General features: G+C 42.0%; 14 non-coding genes across 14 annotated transcripts; 8 read left to right on the forward strand and 6 right to left on the reverse strand.

The window, feature by feature from the left end:
- The first annotated feature begins 1,000 nt into the window (after positions 1-1,000).
- Positions 1,001-1,072, forward strand: trnag-ucc (transfer RNA glycine (anticodon UCC)). The gene has a single exon. It is a non-coding gene; the product is annotated as a tRNA-Gly (tRNA).
- A 189-nt stretch (positions 1,073-1,261) lies between these two features.
- trnae-uuc (transfer RNA glutamic acid (anticodon UUC)) lies at positions 1,262-1,333 on the reverse strand. Its single transcript has one exon. It is a non-coding gene; the product is annotated as a tRNA-Glu (tRNA).
- A 920-nt stretch (positions 1,334-2,253) lies between these two features.
- On the reverse strand, positions 2,254-2,325 carry trnae-cuc (transfer RNA glutamic acid (anticodon CUC)). The gene has a single exon. It is a non-coding gene; the product is annotated as a tRNA-Glu (tRNA).
- A 659-nt stretch (positions 2,326-2,984) lies between these two features.
- trnag-ucc (transfer RNA glycine (anticodon UCC)) lies at positions 2,985-3,056 on the forward strand. Its single transcript has one exon. It is a non-coding gene; the product is annotated as a tRNA-Gly (tRNA).
- A 189-nt stretch (positions 3,057-3,245) lies between these two features.
- On the reverse strand, positions 3,246-3,317 carry trnae-uuc (transfer RNA glutamic acid (anticodon UUC)). The gene has a single exon. It is a non-coding gene; the product is annotated as a tRNA-Glu (tRNA).
- Positions 3,318-3,976: 659 nt separating this feature from the next.
- On the forward strand, positions 3,977-4,048 carry trnag-ucc (transfer RNA glycine (anticodon UCC)). The gene has a single exon. It is a non-coding gene; the product is annotated as a tRNA-Gly (tRNA).
- Positions 4,049-5,642: 1,594 nt separating this feature from the next.
- Positions 5,643-5,714, forward strand: trnag-ucc (transfer RNA glycine (anticodon UCC)). The gene has a single exon. It is a non-coding gene; the product is annotated as a tRNA-Gly (tRNA).
- Positions 5,715-9,976: 4,262 nt separating this feature from the next.
- Positions 9,977-10,048, forward strand: trnag-ucc (transfer RNA glycine (anticodon UCC)). The gene has a single exon. It is a non-coding gene; the product is annotated as a tRNA-Gly (tRNA).
- A 1,588-nt stretch (positions 10,049-11,636) lies between these two features.
- On the forward strand, positions 11,637-11,708 carry trnag-ucc (transfer RNA glycine (anticodon UCC)). The gene has a single exon. It is a non-coding gene; the product is annotated as a tRNA-Gly (tRNA).
- A 2,580-nt stretch (positions 11,709-14,288) lies between these two features.
- trnag-ucc (transfer RNA glycine (anticodon UCC)) lies at positions 14,289-14,360 on the forward strand. Its single transcript has one exon. It is a non-coding gene; the product is annotated as a tRNA-Gly (tRNA).
- A 189-nt stretch (positions 14,361-14,549) lies between these two features.
- On the reverse strand, positions 14,550-14,621 carry trnae-uuc (transfer RNA glutamic acid (anticodon UUC)). The gene has a single exon. It is a non-coding gene; the product is annotated as a tRNA-Glu (tRNA).
- Positions 14,622-15,541: 920 nt separating this feature from the next.
- Positions 15,542-15,613, reverse strand: trnae-cuc (transfer RNA glutamic acid (anticodon CUC)). Its single transcript has one exon. It is a non-coding gene; the product is annotated as a tRNA-Glu (tRNA).
- Positions 15,614-16,272: 659 nt separating this feature from the next.
- trnag-ucc (transfer RNA glycine (anticodon UCC)) lies at positions 16,273-16,344 on the forward strand. Its single transcript has one exon. It is a non-coding gene; the product is annotated as a tRNA-Gly (tRNA).
- Positions 16,345-16,533: 189 nt separating this feature from the next.
- Positions 16,534-16,605, reverse strand: trnae-uuc (transfer RNA glutamic acid (anticodon UUC)). The gene has a single exon. It is a non-coding gene; the product is annotated as a tRNA-Glu (tRNA).
- Positions 16,606-17,159: the final 554 nt, after the last annotated feature.

A 17,159-nucleotide genomic window follows, 5' to 3' on the forward strand; every position in this document is an offset into this window, starting at 1 on the left:
ATAAATACAGTTTCTACTATCAAAGTAGTCACACTTTGTTGATCCAAACACTGCTGATCTCTCAACACAAATGATGGGCAGATTAAACAGTTCATGCCGATGTTTCTCCCACACAACGGGTGTTTGGATCTAACTTCCGCGTTTACTGCTCGGACTGTATCGCAAGATCTCGAAAATCCCACGCATGCTTGTTTGCCCCCCTCAGGTCTCCGCACCGGAGCGGAGCCGTTGTAGAGCGGGTAGCAGTAAAAACTGAGTTCGGAAGCGAGCGGCTGCGGAAGGCGGGGGCGGACCGGAGCGGAGGTAGTGGAATTTGGGGGTGAGAGCGTCGGATCCTAGCCACTAGACCATCAGGGAGACACTATTCCTCTTTATCCACCAAGTGAATGCTTGCACAGTTGTATAGAATCAGTCATTCCATGAACTTGCATTGTCCAACTGACGTCCTGATTTTGGATTTCTTTTGCCACAAAAATGTGCGTAGAGTCCCATCGGTGTGTAAAATGACCTTCCGGAACGTCTACAATTAGGCTCAATTGTCTTAAATTTAGCAAGCAGTCAAGCACGCCTAAGAGCAAATATTTATTGCAACACATAGACTTTAAGAACCAAATTCTGGAAAAGTTTTTTTGTGTTGTGAACTAAAGTTATACTATGGCCTCAGACTGTCAACAGTCATGGAATTTGACGGAATGTACAGCGTTGGAGACTATTTTAGCACTGGAACTGCTGTAGGTTTTTGGGTGGACATCTCTGTCATGTTGAAAATCAAAAGGTCTTTCTTTGATTACATTTTCTTGCCTTCCTGTGGATTAAGTTTCATCTTAATGTAGATCAAATTGAACACAGACAACGGTTTCTGATCTGACTCTTTGTCAGCAGTCACTGATGGTGCAAGTCAAATTAGTTTAGTGCACAATAAAAATGTAAAACTTCAAACCCCAAGAAAGACCAGTCATTTCATCTTTCCGATCATAACGATTTTTCATTGAATTACGTGGCATTGGTGGTATAGTGGTGAGCATAGCTGCCTTCCAAGCAGTTGACCCGGGTTCGATTCCCGGCCAATGCAAAGATTCATCTGTCCTACTTCAAATTAAGCAGATTACATAGTATTTCCTAACCAATTCTAAACATCACCAAAATTACTGATTGTGTAAATGAACCTATTTTTAATTATTTATCTTAAAGCAGCCATTTCCTCAATTATGTCATTAACAATGATATTTGACATTAGATAATGAATATAGAAATGAAACTCTTCCCTGACCGGGAATCGAACCCGGGCCACAACGGTGAAAGCGTCGGATCCTAGCCACTAGACCATCACGGAGACACTCTCCCTCTTAATCCACCAAGTGAACACTTGCACAGTTGTATAGAATCAGTCATTCCATGAACTTGCATTGTCCAACTGACGTCCTGATTTTGGATTTCTTTTGCCACAAAAATGTGCGTAGAGTCCCATCGGTGTGTAAAATGACCTTCCGGAACGTCTACAATTAGGCTCAATTGTCTTAAATTCAGCAAGCAGTCAAGCACGCCTAAGAGCAAATATTTATTGCAACACATAGACTTTAAGAACCAAATTCTGGAAAAGTTTTTTTGTGTTGTGAACAAAAGCTATAGTGAACTAAAGCTATACTATGGCCTCAGACTGTCAACAGTCATGGAATTTGACGGAATGTACAGCGTTGGAGACTATTTTAGCACTGGAACTGCTATAGGTTTTTGGGTGGACATCTCTGTCATGTTGAAAATCAAAAGGTCTTTCTTTGATTACATTTTGTTGCCTTCCTGTGGATTAAGTTTCTTCTTAATGTAGATCAAATTGAACACAGACAACGGTTTCTGATCTGACTCTTTGTCAGCAGTCACTGATGGTGCAAGTCAAATTAGTTCAGTGCACAATAAAAATGTAAAACTTCAAACCCCAAGAATGACCAGTAATTGCATCTTTTCGATCATAACGATTTTACATTGAATTATGTGGCATTGGTGGTATAGTGGTGAGCATAGCTCCCTTCCAAGCAGTTGACCCGGGTTCGATTCCCGGCCAATGCAAAGATTCATCTGGCCTACTTCAAATTAAGCAGATTGCAGAGTATTTCCTAATCCATTCTAAACATCACCAAACCTACTGATTGTGTAAATGTACCTGTTTTTAATTATTTATCTTAAAGCAGCCATTTCCTCAATAATGTCATCAACAATGATTTTTGACAATAGATACAGAGTATAGTAATGAAACTCTTCCCTGACCGGGAATCGAACCCGGGCCACGACGGTGAGAGCGTCGGATCCTAGCCACTAGACCATCAGGGAGACACTATTCCTCTTTATCCACCAAGTGAATGCTTGCACAGTTGTATAGAATCAGTCATTCCATGAACTTGCATTGTCCAACTGACGTCCTGATTTTGGATTTCTTTTGCCACAAAAATGTGCGTAGAGTCCCATCGGTGTGTAAAATGACCTTCCGGAACGTCTACAATTAGGCTCAATTGTCTTAAATTTAGCAAGCAGTCAAGCACGCCTAAGAGCAAATATTTATTACAACACATAGACTTTAAGAACCAAATTCTGGAAAAGTGTTTTTGTGTTGTGAACAAAAGCTATAGTGAACTAAAGCTATACTATGGCCTCAAACTGTCAACAGTCATGGAATTTGACGGAATGTACAGCGTTGGAGACTATTTTAGCACTGGAACTGCTATAGGTTTTTGGGTGGACATCTCTGTCATGTTGAAAATCAAAAGGTCTTTCTTTGATTACATTTTGTTGCCTTCCTGTGGATTAAGTTTCATCTTAATGTAGATCAAATTGAACACAGACAACGGTTTCTGATCTGACTCTTTGTCAGCAGTCACTGATGGTGCAAGTCAAATTAGTTTAGTGCACAATAAAAATGTAAAACTTCAAACCCCAAGAAAGACCAGTCATTTCATCTTTCCGATCATAACGATTTTACATTGAATTACGTGGCATTGGTGGTATAGTGGTGAGCATAGCTGCCTTCCAAGCAGTTGACCCGGGTTCGATTCCCGGCCAATGCAAATATTCATCTGTCCTACTTCAAATTAAGCAGATTGCAGAGTATTTCCTAATCCATTCTAAACATCACCAAAGTTACTGATTGTGTAAATGTACCTATTTTTAATTATTTATCTTAAAGCAGCCATTTCCTCAATTATGTCATTAACAATGATATTTGACATTAGATAATGAATATAGAAATGAAACTCTTCCCTGACCGGGAATCGAACCCGGGCCACGACTGTGAAAGCGTCGGATCCTAGCCACTAGACCATCAGGGAGACACTCTCCCTCTAAATCCACCAAGTGAACACTTGCACAGTTGTATAGAATCAGTCATTCCATGAACTTGCATTGTCCAACTGACGTCCTGATTTTGGATTTCTTTTGCCACAAAAATGTGCGTAGAGTCCCATCGGTGTGTAAAATGACCTTCCGGAACGTCTACAATTAGGCTCAATTGTCTTAAATTCAGCAAGCAGTCAAGCACGCCTAAGAGCAAATATTTATTGCAACACATAGACTTTAAGAACCAAATTCTGGAAAAGTTTTTTTGTGTTGTGAACAAAAGCTATAGTGAACTAAAGCTATACTATGGCCTCAGACTGTCAACAGTCATGGAATTTGACGGAATGTACAGCGTTGGAGACTATTTTAGCACTGGAACTGCTATAGGTTTTTGGGTGGACATCTCTGTCATGTTGAAAATCAAAAGGTCTTTCTTTGATTACATTTTGTTGCCTTCCTGTGGATTAAGTTTCTTCTTAATGTAGATCAAATTGAACACAGACAACGGTTTCTGATCTGACTCTTTGTCAGCAGTCACTGATTGTGCAAGTCAAATTAGTTCAGTGCACAATAAAAATGTAAAACTTCAAACCCCAAGAATGACCAGTAATTGCATCTTTCCGATCACAACGATTTTACATTGAATTATGTGGCATTGGTGGTATAGTGGTGAGCATAGCTGCCTTCCAAGCAGTTGACCCGGGTTCGATTCCCGGCCAAAGCAAAGATTCATCTGGCCTACTTCAAATTAAGCAGATTGCAGAGTATTTCCTAATCCATTCTAAACATCACCAAACCTACTGATTGTGTAAATGTACCTGTTTCAATTATTTATCTTAAAGCAGCCATTTCCTCAATTATGACATCAACAATGATTTTTGACAATAGATACAGAGTACAGTAATGAAACTCTTCCCTGACCGGGAATCGAACAAGGGCCACGACGGTGACCCCCAAATTCCACTACCTCCGCTCCGCTCCGACACGAACGCTGGAGCAAAATCGGTCCCGTTCTAGTCAATCAGAGCAATTCCACTACTGCGGCCGTGCTCCGGCAGTGCGCCGCCCTCTGTTCCGGCGTCCGGCAAAAATAGAATCGATCCTATTTTCGCCGGACGCCGGAGCACCTCTGCAGTAAATGGACAGAAATCACCACCGCCCAACAGGAAAAGGAGCAAGCACAATTTCCGTTTTTCACAATAAATCGATAAACAAAAGGCATTTTTTGTTTCTTTTGCACAGGTTTAACAACTTTTAAGAACTATCAATGGCGGCTGAAGTTTAAATGAACAAAAGTAAGCCATAAATACAGTTTCTACTATCAAAGTAGTCACACTTTGTTGATCCAAACACTGCTGATCTCTCAACACAAATGATGGGCAGATTAAACAGTTCATGCCGATGTTTCTCCCACACAACGGGTGTTTGGATCTAACTTCCGCGTTTACTGCTCGGACTGTATCGCAAGATCTCGAAAATCCCACGCATGCTTGTTTGCCCCCCTCAGGTCTCCGCACCGGAGCGGAGCCGTTGTAGAGCGGGTAGCAGTAAAAACTGAGTTCGGAAGCGAGCGGCTGCGGAAGGCGGGGGCGGACCGGAGCGGAGGTAGTGGAATTTGGGAGTGAGAGCGTCGGATCCTAGCCACTAGACCATCAGGGAGACACTATTCCTCTTTATCCACCAAGTGAATGCTTGCACAGTTGTATAGAATCAGTCATTCCATGAACTTGCATTGTCCAACTGACGTCCTGATTTTGGATTTCTTTTGCCACAAAAATGTGCGTAGAGTCCCATCGGTGTGTAAAATGACCTTCCGGAACGTCTACAATTAGGCTCAATTGTCTTAAATTTAGCAAGCAGTCAAGCACGCCTAAGAGCAAATATTTATTGCAACACATAGACTTTAAGAACCAAATTCTGGAAAAGTGTTTTTGTGTTGTGAACAAAAGCTATAGTGAACTAAAGCTATACTATGGCCTCAAACTGTCAACAGTCATGGAATTTGACGGAATGTACAGCGTTGGAGACTATTTTAGCACTGGAACTGCTATAGGTTTTTGGGTGGACATCTCTGTCATGTTGAAAATCAAAAGGTCTTTCTTTGATTACATTTTGTTGCCTTCCTGTGGATTAAGTTTCATCTTAATGTAGATCAAATTGAACACAGACAACGGTTTCTGATCTGACTCTTTGTCAGCAGTCACTGATGGTGCAAGTCAAATTAGTTTAGTGCACAATAAAAATGTAAAACTTCAAACCACAAGAAAGACCAGTCATTTCATCTTTCCGATCATAACGATTTTACATTGAATTACGTGGCATTGGTGGTATAGTGGTGAGCATAGCTGCCTTCCAAGCAGTTGACCCGGGTTCGATTCCCGGCCAATGCAAAGATTCATCTGTCCTACTTCAAATTAAGCAGATTGCAGAGTATTTCCTAATCTATTCTAAACATCACCAAAGTTACTGATTGTGTAAATGTACCTATTTTTAATTATTTATCTTAAAGCAGCCATTTCCTCAATTATGTCATTAACAATGATATTTGACATTAGATAATGAATATAGAAATGAAACTCTTCCCTGACCGGGAATCGAACCCGGGCCACGACGGTGAAAGAGTCGGATCCTAGCCACTAGACCAGGGGTGGGCAATTGTTTTTTCCATGGGGCCACATGAGAAATAGAAAATATTGTGGAGGGCCAGGCCAAAAGGCTGAAGTCAATTATGCATAATATTAATGGTATTTCTTTATAAAAAGCAGTAAATACCATTGTTTCTTCAAGCTGGTAAGATTAGACTATATGTTATAAATGAGCAAAAAGGAAAAAGTGAGGTTGTCTTACAAAAATGTGATTTATTCAAATTTCCCAAGGCAATGGTAAACAAAGTGTGCACATTTGGTTTTTGTTAAACATTTGTGACTTATATTAGTTAACAGTTTCAGTCACATTCACTCCAAAACACATTCTGAGTTTCAAATATTGTTGGAAAGAGGTTCTTAGCATTCTACAGACACACAGCATTGTCTGTAAAATAAAATCACTGAACTGTGATCTTGAGAAAGGTTTAAAAAAAGTGTCCCAGTTCACTGCTAGTTGCCTACATTTGTGGTCCAAACACCTTATTTTGTGTTTTTAAGTGATTTTTTTCTTATTCAGTGAGAGAAATCTAGTCTCTGCTGGGCTTTAACGAGTGCATCAAAGTCAGGTTGAATGTCTGAGGTGGAGAAGCGAAGCACAGCTGACAAATGATCATCAGTGAGAGAGGATCTATACCTGGATTTTGTAAACTTCATCATTGAAAATGTTTGTTCACAAATGTAGGTAGAGCTGAAGAGAACCAACATCTTCTGAGCATGTCTTTTCAGGTTTGGAAAGTCCTCCTTAAGAGAAGAGTAGAAATCCAGCAGAGATCCTGAATCTCTGCTTTCGAGTCCCAAACCCTCTTCAGCACTTTCCCCAGGCTGAAGCTGGGCGGACACTGTGCGACTTTTTCACTCGCAGCACTCAGCTTCAGCTCAAACTGTACGACTTCCTCGCAGAGCAGATCTCACGAGTCATGCGCTCACACTGTACGACCCAGTTCTCGTATGCGACCTGACTGCTCACACTGTACGTCTGGTAGCAACACGTCGGCCCTAAAAATATGCTAAAAATAGCAGTTTTTACTCAACACGTTGGACTTTTTTGTCTTGTCTTGCCTGTTGTCCTTCGGGAGTGCTGCAGGACACACAGGGATTTATGGGGGTTGGATGAGGAAAACGAAATAAAGACAGTAAATCTGTGTTTTGTGATCAGTTTAATTTGACATGAACACGACAAACACGCTTTCTTGACAATCTTTGTGAGTAAAAAAAACGTGTAGAAACAAAAACGAACAGCATGTGTTATTAGGGAAATAGCGAGCGACCGGCGTTGATGCAGGATTGCGCGCGCATGCGCCGTGAGCGGTTCTGATACTTTTTGGGTCGCAGCTGCTCGCAGCGCCGCTTCAACAGTGCGATACTCTCACGAGGGACGAGCGAAATATTAAACACACCAGAGTGCGACCTCACGACTGCCGATCGGCGGCTGGTCACGGGGTGTTAATCGCCTCTCATAACCCCCTGTACACTACACGACCGCTCGGCGCAAAACTCGCCCCGATGTCGTGGCTTCTCGCACGACTGGAAAATCGGCTCAAAAAAGTGAAAAAGTCTTAAGCCGGGCGTACACTGTGCGACTTTTTCACTTTTTTGAGCCGATTTTCCAGTCGTGCGAGAAGCCACGACATCGGGGCGAGTTTTGCGCCGAGCGGTCGTGTAGTGTACAGGGGGTTACGAGAGGCGATTAACACCACGTGACCAGCCGCCGATCAGCAGTCGTGAGGTCGCAGGGACTTCTGGTTTGTTTAATATTTCGCTCGTCCCTCGTGAGGGTATCGCACTGTTGAAGCGGCGCTGCGAGCAGCTGCGAGCAGCTACGATCCAAAAAGTATCAGAACCGCTCACGGCGCATGCGCGCGCAATCCTGCATCAACGCCGGCCGGTCGCTCGCTATTTCCCTAATAACACACGCTGTTCGTTTTTGTTTCTACACGTTTTTTTACTCACAAAGATTGTCAAGAAAGCGTGTTTGTCGTGTTCATGTCAAATTAAACTGATCACAAAACACAGATTCACTTTCTTTATTTCGTTTTCCTCATCCAACCCCCATAAATCCCTGTGTGTCCTCCTGCAGCACTCCCGAAGAACAACAGGCAAGACAAAAAAGTCTGACGTGTTGAGTAAAAACTGCTATTTTTAGCACATTTTTAGGGCCGACGTGTTGCTACCAGAGGTACAGTGTGAGCAGTCAGGTCGCATGCGAGAACTGGGTCGTGCAGTGTGAGCACACGACTCGTGAGATCTGCTCTGCGAGGAAGTCGTACAGTTTGAGCTGAAGCTGAACGCTGCGAGTGAAAAAGTCGCACAGTGTACGCCCGGCTTTACAGTGTACGCCCGGCTTAAGATTTGGACAACCGTCTGTTGTGACACCTGACAGTCTCTCCCATTTCAATCCCAGAGTGTCCGTGCACGCATTTACCTCTGTAAAAAGATCACTCCCTGTCGTTGTCCCTTTCATCGACCGCATTGCTGCCCGCTCCTCTGTGAGCTTGAAGTCCGTTATCCCCGGACAAATACGAGCAGCTGGTCTGTGTCCCGGACATCACAGCTCCCGTCTAATGATAAAAAGTCAAAACTTGCCACTTCACGTTGCAGCTGAAGCTCCAGGTTCCCCGCAATGTCCTCCATCCTCCTGGTCACGGTTCGCCTGGACAGCGGGATTTGCTCAAATGCGCCTTTTTTTTCAGGGCATATTAGTGCGGCAGAGTCCACCATGCACTCTTTGACAAACTCTCCCTCCGAAAACGGCTTGCTGTTTTTAGCTATTTTGTGGGATATCACAAAGCTGGTCGTGGCTGCTGCATCCCTGGATGTGTGAAGCTTAGTAAAAAAGCCTTGCTGCTTTTGCAACTTTGCTAGCAAAGCTTCGGATGTCCGTGCCCTCTCAGCATCAGACAAGTTCTTGTATTTTTCCGAGTGTTTCTTGTCGTAATGCCGACTCAAATTGTAGTCCTTAAACACGGCAATCTCCTCCCCGCAAACCAAACACACGGCTTTACCTCCGACTTCAGTAAAAAAAATACTTAGCAGTCCAATTTTTGTTGAATATCCTGCATTCGGCATCTTTCTTTTTTTTTTTTTTTTGCATGAGCGGACATTTCTCAGGCTACAATCACCATGTCAACCGCGGGCACTTGTTGCTATACGTATTGCGTCATCGTGCACGTAAAAAACAACTTCAAAATAAAAGCAATGCAGCCTTAGCCCATGCATGAGGTAAAATGAGAAAATACATTTATTTTGTAATTTCCAATTAACCTTACGCGGGCCGGTCAAAGTCAACCAAAGGGCCGGATGTGGCCCGCGGGCCGTAAAATGCCCAGGTCTGCACTAGACCATCAGGGAGACACCCTCCCTCTAAATCCACCAAGTGAACACTTGCACAGTTGTATAGAATCAGTCATTCCATGAACTTGCATTGTCCAACTGACGTCCTGATTTTGGATTTCTTTTGCCACAAAAATGTGCGTAGAGTCCCATCGGTGTGTAAAATGACCTTCCGGAACGTCTACAATTAGGCTCAATTGTCTTAAATTCAGCAAGCAGTCAAGCACGCCTAAGAGCAAATATTTATTGCAACACATAGACTTTAAGAACCAAATTCTGGAAAAGTTTTTTTGTGTTGTGAACAAAAGCTATAGTGAACTAAAGCTATACTATGGCCTCAGACTGTCAACAGTCATGGAATTTGACGGAATGTACAGCGTTGGAGACTATTTTAGCACTGGAACTGCTATAGGTTTTTGGGTGGACATCTCTGTCATGTTGAAAATCAAAAGGTCTTTCTTTGATTACATTTTGTTGCCTTCCTGTGGATTAAGTTTCTTCTTAATGTAGATCAAATTGAACACAGACAACGGTTTCTGATCTAACTCTTTGTCAGCAGTCACTGATTGTGCAAGTCAAATTAGTTCAGTGCACAATAAAAATGTAAAACTTCAAACCCCAAGAATGACCAGTAATTGCATCTTTCCGATCATAACGATTTTACATTGAATTATGTGGCATTGGTGGTATAGTGGTGAGCATAGCTGCCTTCCAAGCAGTTGACCCGGGTTCGATTCCCGGCCAAAGCAAAGATTCATCTGGCCTACTTCAAATTAAGCAGATTGCAGAGTATTTCCTAATCCATTCTAAACATCACCAAACCTACTGATTGTGTAAATGTACCTGTTTCAATTATTTATCTTAAAGCAGCCATTTCCTCAATTATGACATCAACAATGATTTTTGACAATAGATACAGAGTACAGTAATGAAACTCTTCCCTGACCGGGAATCGAACAAGGGCCACGACGGTGACCCCCAAATTCCACTACCTCCGCTCCGCTGCGCTCCGCTCCGACACGAACGCCGGAGCAAAATCGGTCCCGTTCTAGTCAATCAGAGCAATTCCACTACTGCGGCCGTGCTCCGGCAGTGCGCCGCCCTCTGTTCCGGCGTCCGGCAAAAATAGAATCGATCCTATTTTCGCCGGACGCCGGAGCACCTCTGCAGTAAATGGACAGAAATCACCACCGCCCAACAGGAAAAGGAGCAAGCACAATTTCCGTTTTTCACAATAAATCGATAAACAAAAGGCATTTTTTGTTTCTTTTGCACAGGTTTAACAACTTTTAAGAACTATCAATGGCGGCTGAAGTTTAAATGAACAAAAGTAAGCCATAAATACAGTTTCTACTATCAAAGTAGTCACACTTTGTTGATCCAAACACTGCTGATCTCTCAACACAAATGATGGGCAGATTAAACAGTTCATGCCGATGTTTCTCCCACACAACGGGTGTTTGGATCTAACTTCCGCGTTTACTGCTCGGACTGTATCGCAAGATCTCGAAAATCCCATGCATGCTTGTTTGCCCCCCTCAGGTCTCCGCACCGGAGCGGAGCCGTTGTAGAGCGGGTAGCAGTAAAAACTGAGTTCGGAAGCGAGCGGCTGCGGAAGGCGGGGGCGGACCGGAGCGGAGGTAGTGGAATTTGGGAGTGAGAGCGTCGGATCCTAGCCACTAGACCATCAGGGAGACACTATTCCTCTTTATCCACCAAGTGAATGCTTGCACAGTTGTATAGAATCAGTCATTCCATGAACTTGCATTGTCCAACTGACGTCCTGATTTTGGATTTCTTTTGCCACAAAAATGTGCGTAGAGTCCCATCGGTGTGTAAAATGACCTTCCGGAACGTCTACAATTAGGCTCAATTGTCTTAAATTTAGCAAGCAGTCAAGCACGCCTAAGAGCAAATATTTATTGCAACACATAGACTTTAAGAACCAAATTCTGGAAAAGTTTTTTTGTGTTGTGAACTAAAGTTATACTATGGCCTCAGACTGTCAACAGTCATGGAATTTGACGGAATGTACAGCGTTGGAGACTATTTTAGCACTGGAACTGCTATAGGTTTTTGGGTGGACATCTCTGTCATGTTGAAAATCAAAAGGTCTTTCTTTGATTACATTTTGTTGCCTTCCTGTGGATTAAGTTTCATCTTAATGTAGATCAAATTGAACACAGACAACGGTTTCTGATCTGACTCTTTGTCAGCAGTCACTGATGGTGCAAGTCAAATTAGTTTAGTGCACAATAAAAATGTAAAACTTCAAACCCCAAGAAAGACCAGTCATTTCATCTTTCCGATCATAACGATTTTTCATTGAATTACGTGGCATTGGTGGTATAGTGGTGAGCATAGCTGCCTTCCAAGCAGTTGACCCGGGTTCGATTCCCGGCCAATGCAAAGATTCATCTGTCCTACTTCAAATTAAGCAGATTGCATAGTATTTCCTAATCCATTCTAAACATCACCAAAATAACTGATTGTGTAAATGAACCTATTTTTAATTATTTATCTTAAAGCAGCCATTTCCTCAATTATGTCATTAACAATGATATTTGACATTAGATAATGAATATAGAAATGAAACTCTTCCCTGACCAGGAATCGAACGCGGGCCACGACGGTGAAAGCGTCGGATCCTAGCCACTAGACCATCACGGAGACACTCTCCCTCTTAATCCACCAAGTGAACACTTGCACAGTTGTATAGAATCAGTCATTCCATGAACTTGCATTGTCCAACTGACGTCCTGATTTTGGATTTCTTTTGCCACAAAAATGTGCGTAGAGTCCCATCGGTGTGTAAAATGACCTTCCGGAACGTCTACAATTAGGCTCAATTGTCTTAAATTCAGCAAGCAGTCAAGCACGCCTAAGAGCAAATATTTATTGCAACACATAGACTTTAAGAACCAAATTCTGGAAAAGTTTTTTTGTGTTGTGAACAAAAGCTATAGTGAACTAAAGCTATACTATGGCCTCAGACTGTCAACAGTCATGGAATTTGACGGAATGTACAGCGTTGGAGACTATTTTAGCACTGGAACTGCTATAGGTTTTTGGGTGGACATCTCTGTCATGTTGAAAATCAAAAGGTCTTTCTTTGATTACATTTTGTTGCCTTCCTGTGGATTAAGTTTCTTCTTAATGTAGATCAAATTGAACACAGACAACGGTTTCTGATCTGACTCTTTGTCAGCAGTCACTGATGGTGCAAGTCAAATTAGTTCAGTGCACAATAAAAATGTAAAACTTCAAACCCCAAGAATGACCAGTAATTGCATCTTTCCGATCATAACGATTTTACATTGAATTATGTGGCATTGGTGGTATAGTGGTGAGCATAGCTCCCTTCCAAGCAATTAACCCGGGTTTGATTCCCGGCCAATGCAAAGATTCATCTGGCCTACTTCAAATTAAGCAGATTGCAGAGTATTTCCTAATCCATTCTAAACATCACCAAACCTACTGATTGTGTAAATGTACCTGTTTCAATTATTTATCTTAAAGCAGCCATTTCCTCAATTATGACATCAACAATGATTTTTGACAATAGATACAGAGTACAGTAATGAAACTCTTCCCTAACCGGGAATCGAACCCGGGCCACGACGGTGACCCCCAAATTCCACTACCTCCGCTCCGCTGCGCTCCGCTCCAACACGAACGCCGGAGCAAAATCAGTCCCGTTCTAGTCAATCAGAGCAATTCCACTACTGCGGCCGTGCTCCGGCAGTGCGCCGCCCTCTGTTCCGGCGTCCGGCAAAAATAGAATCGATCCTATTTTCGCTGGACGCCGGAGCACCTCTGCAGTAAATGGACAGAAATCACCACCGCCCAACAGGAAAAGGAGCAAGCACAATTTCCGTTTTTCACAATAAATCGATAAACAAAAGGCATTTTTTGTTTCTTTTGCACAGGTTTAACAACTTTTAAGAACTATCAATGGCGGCTGAAGTTTAAATGAACAAAAGTAAGCCATAAATACAGTTTCTACTATCAAAGTAGTCACACTTTGTTGATCCAAACACTGCTGATCTCTCAACACAAATGATGGGCAGATTAAACAGTTCATGCCGATGTTTCTCCCACACAACGGGTGTTTGGATCTAACTTCCGCGTTTACTGCTCGGACTGTATCTCAAGATCTCGAAAATCCCACGCATGCTTGTTTGCCCCCCTCAGGTCTCCGCACCGGAGCGGAGCCGTTGTAGAGCGGGTAGCAGTAAAAACTGAGTTCGGAAGCGAGCGGCTGCGGAAGGCGGGGGCGGACCGGAGGGGAGGTAGTGGAATTTGGGGGTGAGAGCGTCGGATCCTAGCCACTAGACCATCAGGGAGACACTATTCCTCTTTATCCACCAAGTGAATGCTTGCACAGTTGTATAGAATCAGTCATTCCATGAACTTGCATTGTCCAACTGACGTCCTGATTTTGGATTTCTTTTGCCACAAAAATGTGCGTAGAGTCCCATCAGTGTGTAAAATGACCTTCCGGAATGTCTACAATTAGGCTCAATTGTCTTAAATTTAGCAAGCAGTCAAGCACGCCTAAGAGCAAATATTTATTGCAACACATAGACTTTAAGAACCAAATTCTGGAAAAGTTTTTTTGTGTTGTGAACTAAAGTTATACTATGGCCTCAGACTGTCAACAGTCATGGAATTTGACGGAATGTACAGCGTTGGAGACTATTTTAGCACTGGAACTGCTGTAGGTTTTTGGGTGGACATCTCTGTCATGTTGAAAATCAAAAGGTCTTTCTTTGATTACATTTTGTTGCCTTCCTGTGGATTAAGTTCCATCTTAATGTAGATCAAATTGAACACAGACAACGGTTTCTGATCTGACTCTTTGTCAGCAGTCACTGATTGTGCAAGTCAAATTAGTTTAGTGCACAATAAAAATGTAAAACTTCAAACCCCAAGAAAGACCAGTCATTTCATCTTTCCGATCATAACGATTTTTCATTGAATTACGTGGCATTGGTGGTATAGTGGTGAGCATAGCTGCCTTCCAAGCAGTTGACCCGGGTTCGATTCCCGGCCAATGCAAAGATTCATCTGTCCTACTTCAAATTAAGCAGATTGCATAGTATTTCCTAATCCATTCTAAACATCACCAAAATTACTGATTGTGTAAATGAACCTATTTTTAATTATTTATCTTAAAGCAGCCATTTCCTCAATTATGTCATTAACAATAATATTTGACATTAGATAATGAATATAGAAATGAAACTCTTCCCTGACCGGGAATCGAACCCGGGCCACGGCGGTGAAAGCGTCGGATCCTAGCCACTAGACCATCAGGGAGACACTCTCCCTCTTAATCCACCAAGTGAACACTTGCACAGTTGTATAGAATCAGTCATTCCATGAACTTGCATTGTCCAACTGACGTCCTGATTTTGGATTTCTTTTGCCACAAAAATGTGCGTAGAGTCCCATCGGTGTGTAAAATGACCTTCCGGAACGTCTACAATTAGGCTCAATTGTCTTAAATTCAGCAAGCAGTCAAGCACGCCTAAGAGCAAATATTTATTGCAACACATAGACTTTAAGAACCAAATTCTGGAAAAGTTTTTTTGTGTTGTGAACAAAAGCTATAGTGAACTAAAGCTATACTATGGCCTCAGACTGTCAACAGTCATGGAATTTGACGGAATGTACAGCGTTGGAGACTATTTTAGCACTGGAACTGCTATAGGTTTTTGGGTGGACATCTCTGTCATGTTGAAAATCAAAAGGTCTTTCTTTGATTACATTTTGTTGCCTTCCTGTGGATTAAGTTTCTTCTTAATGTAGATCAAATTGAACACAGACAACGGTTTCTGATCTGACTCTTTGTCAGCAGTCACTGATGGTGCAAGTCAAATTAGTTCAGTGCACAATAAAAATGTAAAACTTCAAACCCCAAGAATGACCAGTAATTGCATCTTTCCGATCATAACGATTTTACATTGAATTATGTGGCATTGGTGGTATAGTGGTGAGCATAGCTCCCTTCCAAGCAGTTGACCCGGGTTCGATTCCCGGCCAATGCAAAGATTCATCTGGTCTACTTCAAATTAAGCAGATTGCAGAGTATTTCCTAATCCATTCTAAACATCACCAAACCTACTGATTGTGTAAATGTACCTGTTTTTAATTATTTATCTTAAAGCATCCATTTCCTCAATTATGTGATCAACAATGATTTTTGACAATAGATACAGAGTACAGTAATGAAACTCTTCCCTGACCGGGAATCGAACCCGGGCCACGACGGTGAGAGCGTCGGATCCTAGCCACTAGACCATCAGGGAGACACTATTCCTCTTTATCCACCAAGTGAATGCTTGCACAGTTGTATAGAATCAGTCATTCCATGAACTTGCATTGTCCAACTGACGTCCTGATTTTGGATTTCTTTTGCCACAAAAATGTGCGTAGAGTCCCATCGGTGTGTAAAATGACCTTCCGGAACGTCTACAATTAGGCTCAATTGTCTTAAATTCAGCAAGCAGTCAAGCACGCCTAAGAGCAAATATTTATTGCAACACATAGACTTTAAGAACCAAATTCTGGAAAAGTTTTTTTGTGTTGTGAACAAAAGCTATAGTGAACTAAAGCTATACTATGGCCTCAAACTGTCAACAGTCATTGAATTTGACGGAATGTACAGCGTTGGAGACTATTTTAGCACTGGAACTGCTATAGGTTTTTGGGTGGACATCTCTGTCATGTTGAAAATCAAAAGGTCTTTCTTTGATTACATTTTGTTGCCTTCCTGTGGATTAAGTTTCATCTTAATGTAGATCAAATTGAACACAGACAACGGTTTCTGATCTGACTCTTTGTCAGCAGTCACTGATGGTGCAAGTCAAATTAGTTTAGTGCACAATAAAAATGTAAAACTTCAAACCCCAAGAAAGACCAGTCATTTCATCTTTCCGATCATAACGATTTTACATTGAATTACATGGCATTGGTGGTATAGTGGTGAGCATAGCTGCCTTCCAAGCAGTTGACCCGGGTTCGATTTCCGGCCAATGCAAAGATTCATCTGTCCTACTTCAAATTTAGCAGATTGTATAGTATTTCCTAATCCATTCTAAACATCACCAAAATTACTGATTGTGTAAATGAACCTATTTTTAATTATTTATCTTAAAGCAGCCATTTCCTCAATTATGTCATTAACAATGATATTTGACATCAGATAAAGAATATAGAAATGAAACTCTTCCTTGACCGGGAATCGAACCCGGGCCACGACTGTGAAAGCGTCGGATCCTAACCACTAGACCATCAGGGAGACACTATTCTTCTTTATCCACCAAGTGAACGCTTGCACAGTTGTATAGAATCAGTCATTCCATGAACTTGCATTGTCCAACTGACGTCCTGATTTTGGATTTCTTTTGCCACAAAAATGTGCGTAGAGTCCCATCGGTGTGTAAAATGACCTTCCGGAACGTCTACAATTAGGCTCAATTGTCTTAAATTCAGCAAGCAGTCAAGCACGCCCAAGAGCAAATATTTATTGCAACACATAGACTTTAAGAACCAAATTCTGGAAAAGTGTTTTTGTGTTGTGCACAAAAGCTATAGTGAACTAAAGCTATACTATGGCCTCAAACTGTCAACAGTCATGGAATTTGACGGAATGTACAGCGTTGGAGACTATTTTAGCACTGGAACTGTTATAGGTTTTTGGGTGGACATCTCTGTCATGTTGAAAATCAAAAGGTCTTTCTTTGATTACATTTTGTTGCCTTCCTGTGGATTAAGTTTCATCTTAATGTAGATCAAATTGAACACAGACAACGGTTTCTGATCTGACTCTTTGTCAGCAGTCACTGATGGTGC

This window comes from Nothobranchius furzeri, chromosome 3 (genome assembly GCF_043380555.1).
Source record: "Nothobranchius furzeri strain GRZ-AD chromosome 3, NfurGRZ-RIMD1, whole genome shotgun sequence".
Taxonomy (NCBI): Eukaryota; Metazoa; Chordata; class Actinopteri; order Cyprinodontiformes; family Nothobranchiidae; genus Nothobranchius; species Nothobranchius furzeri.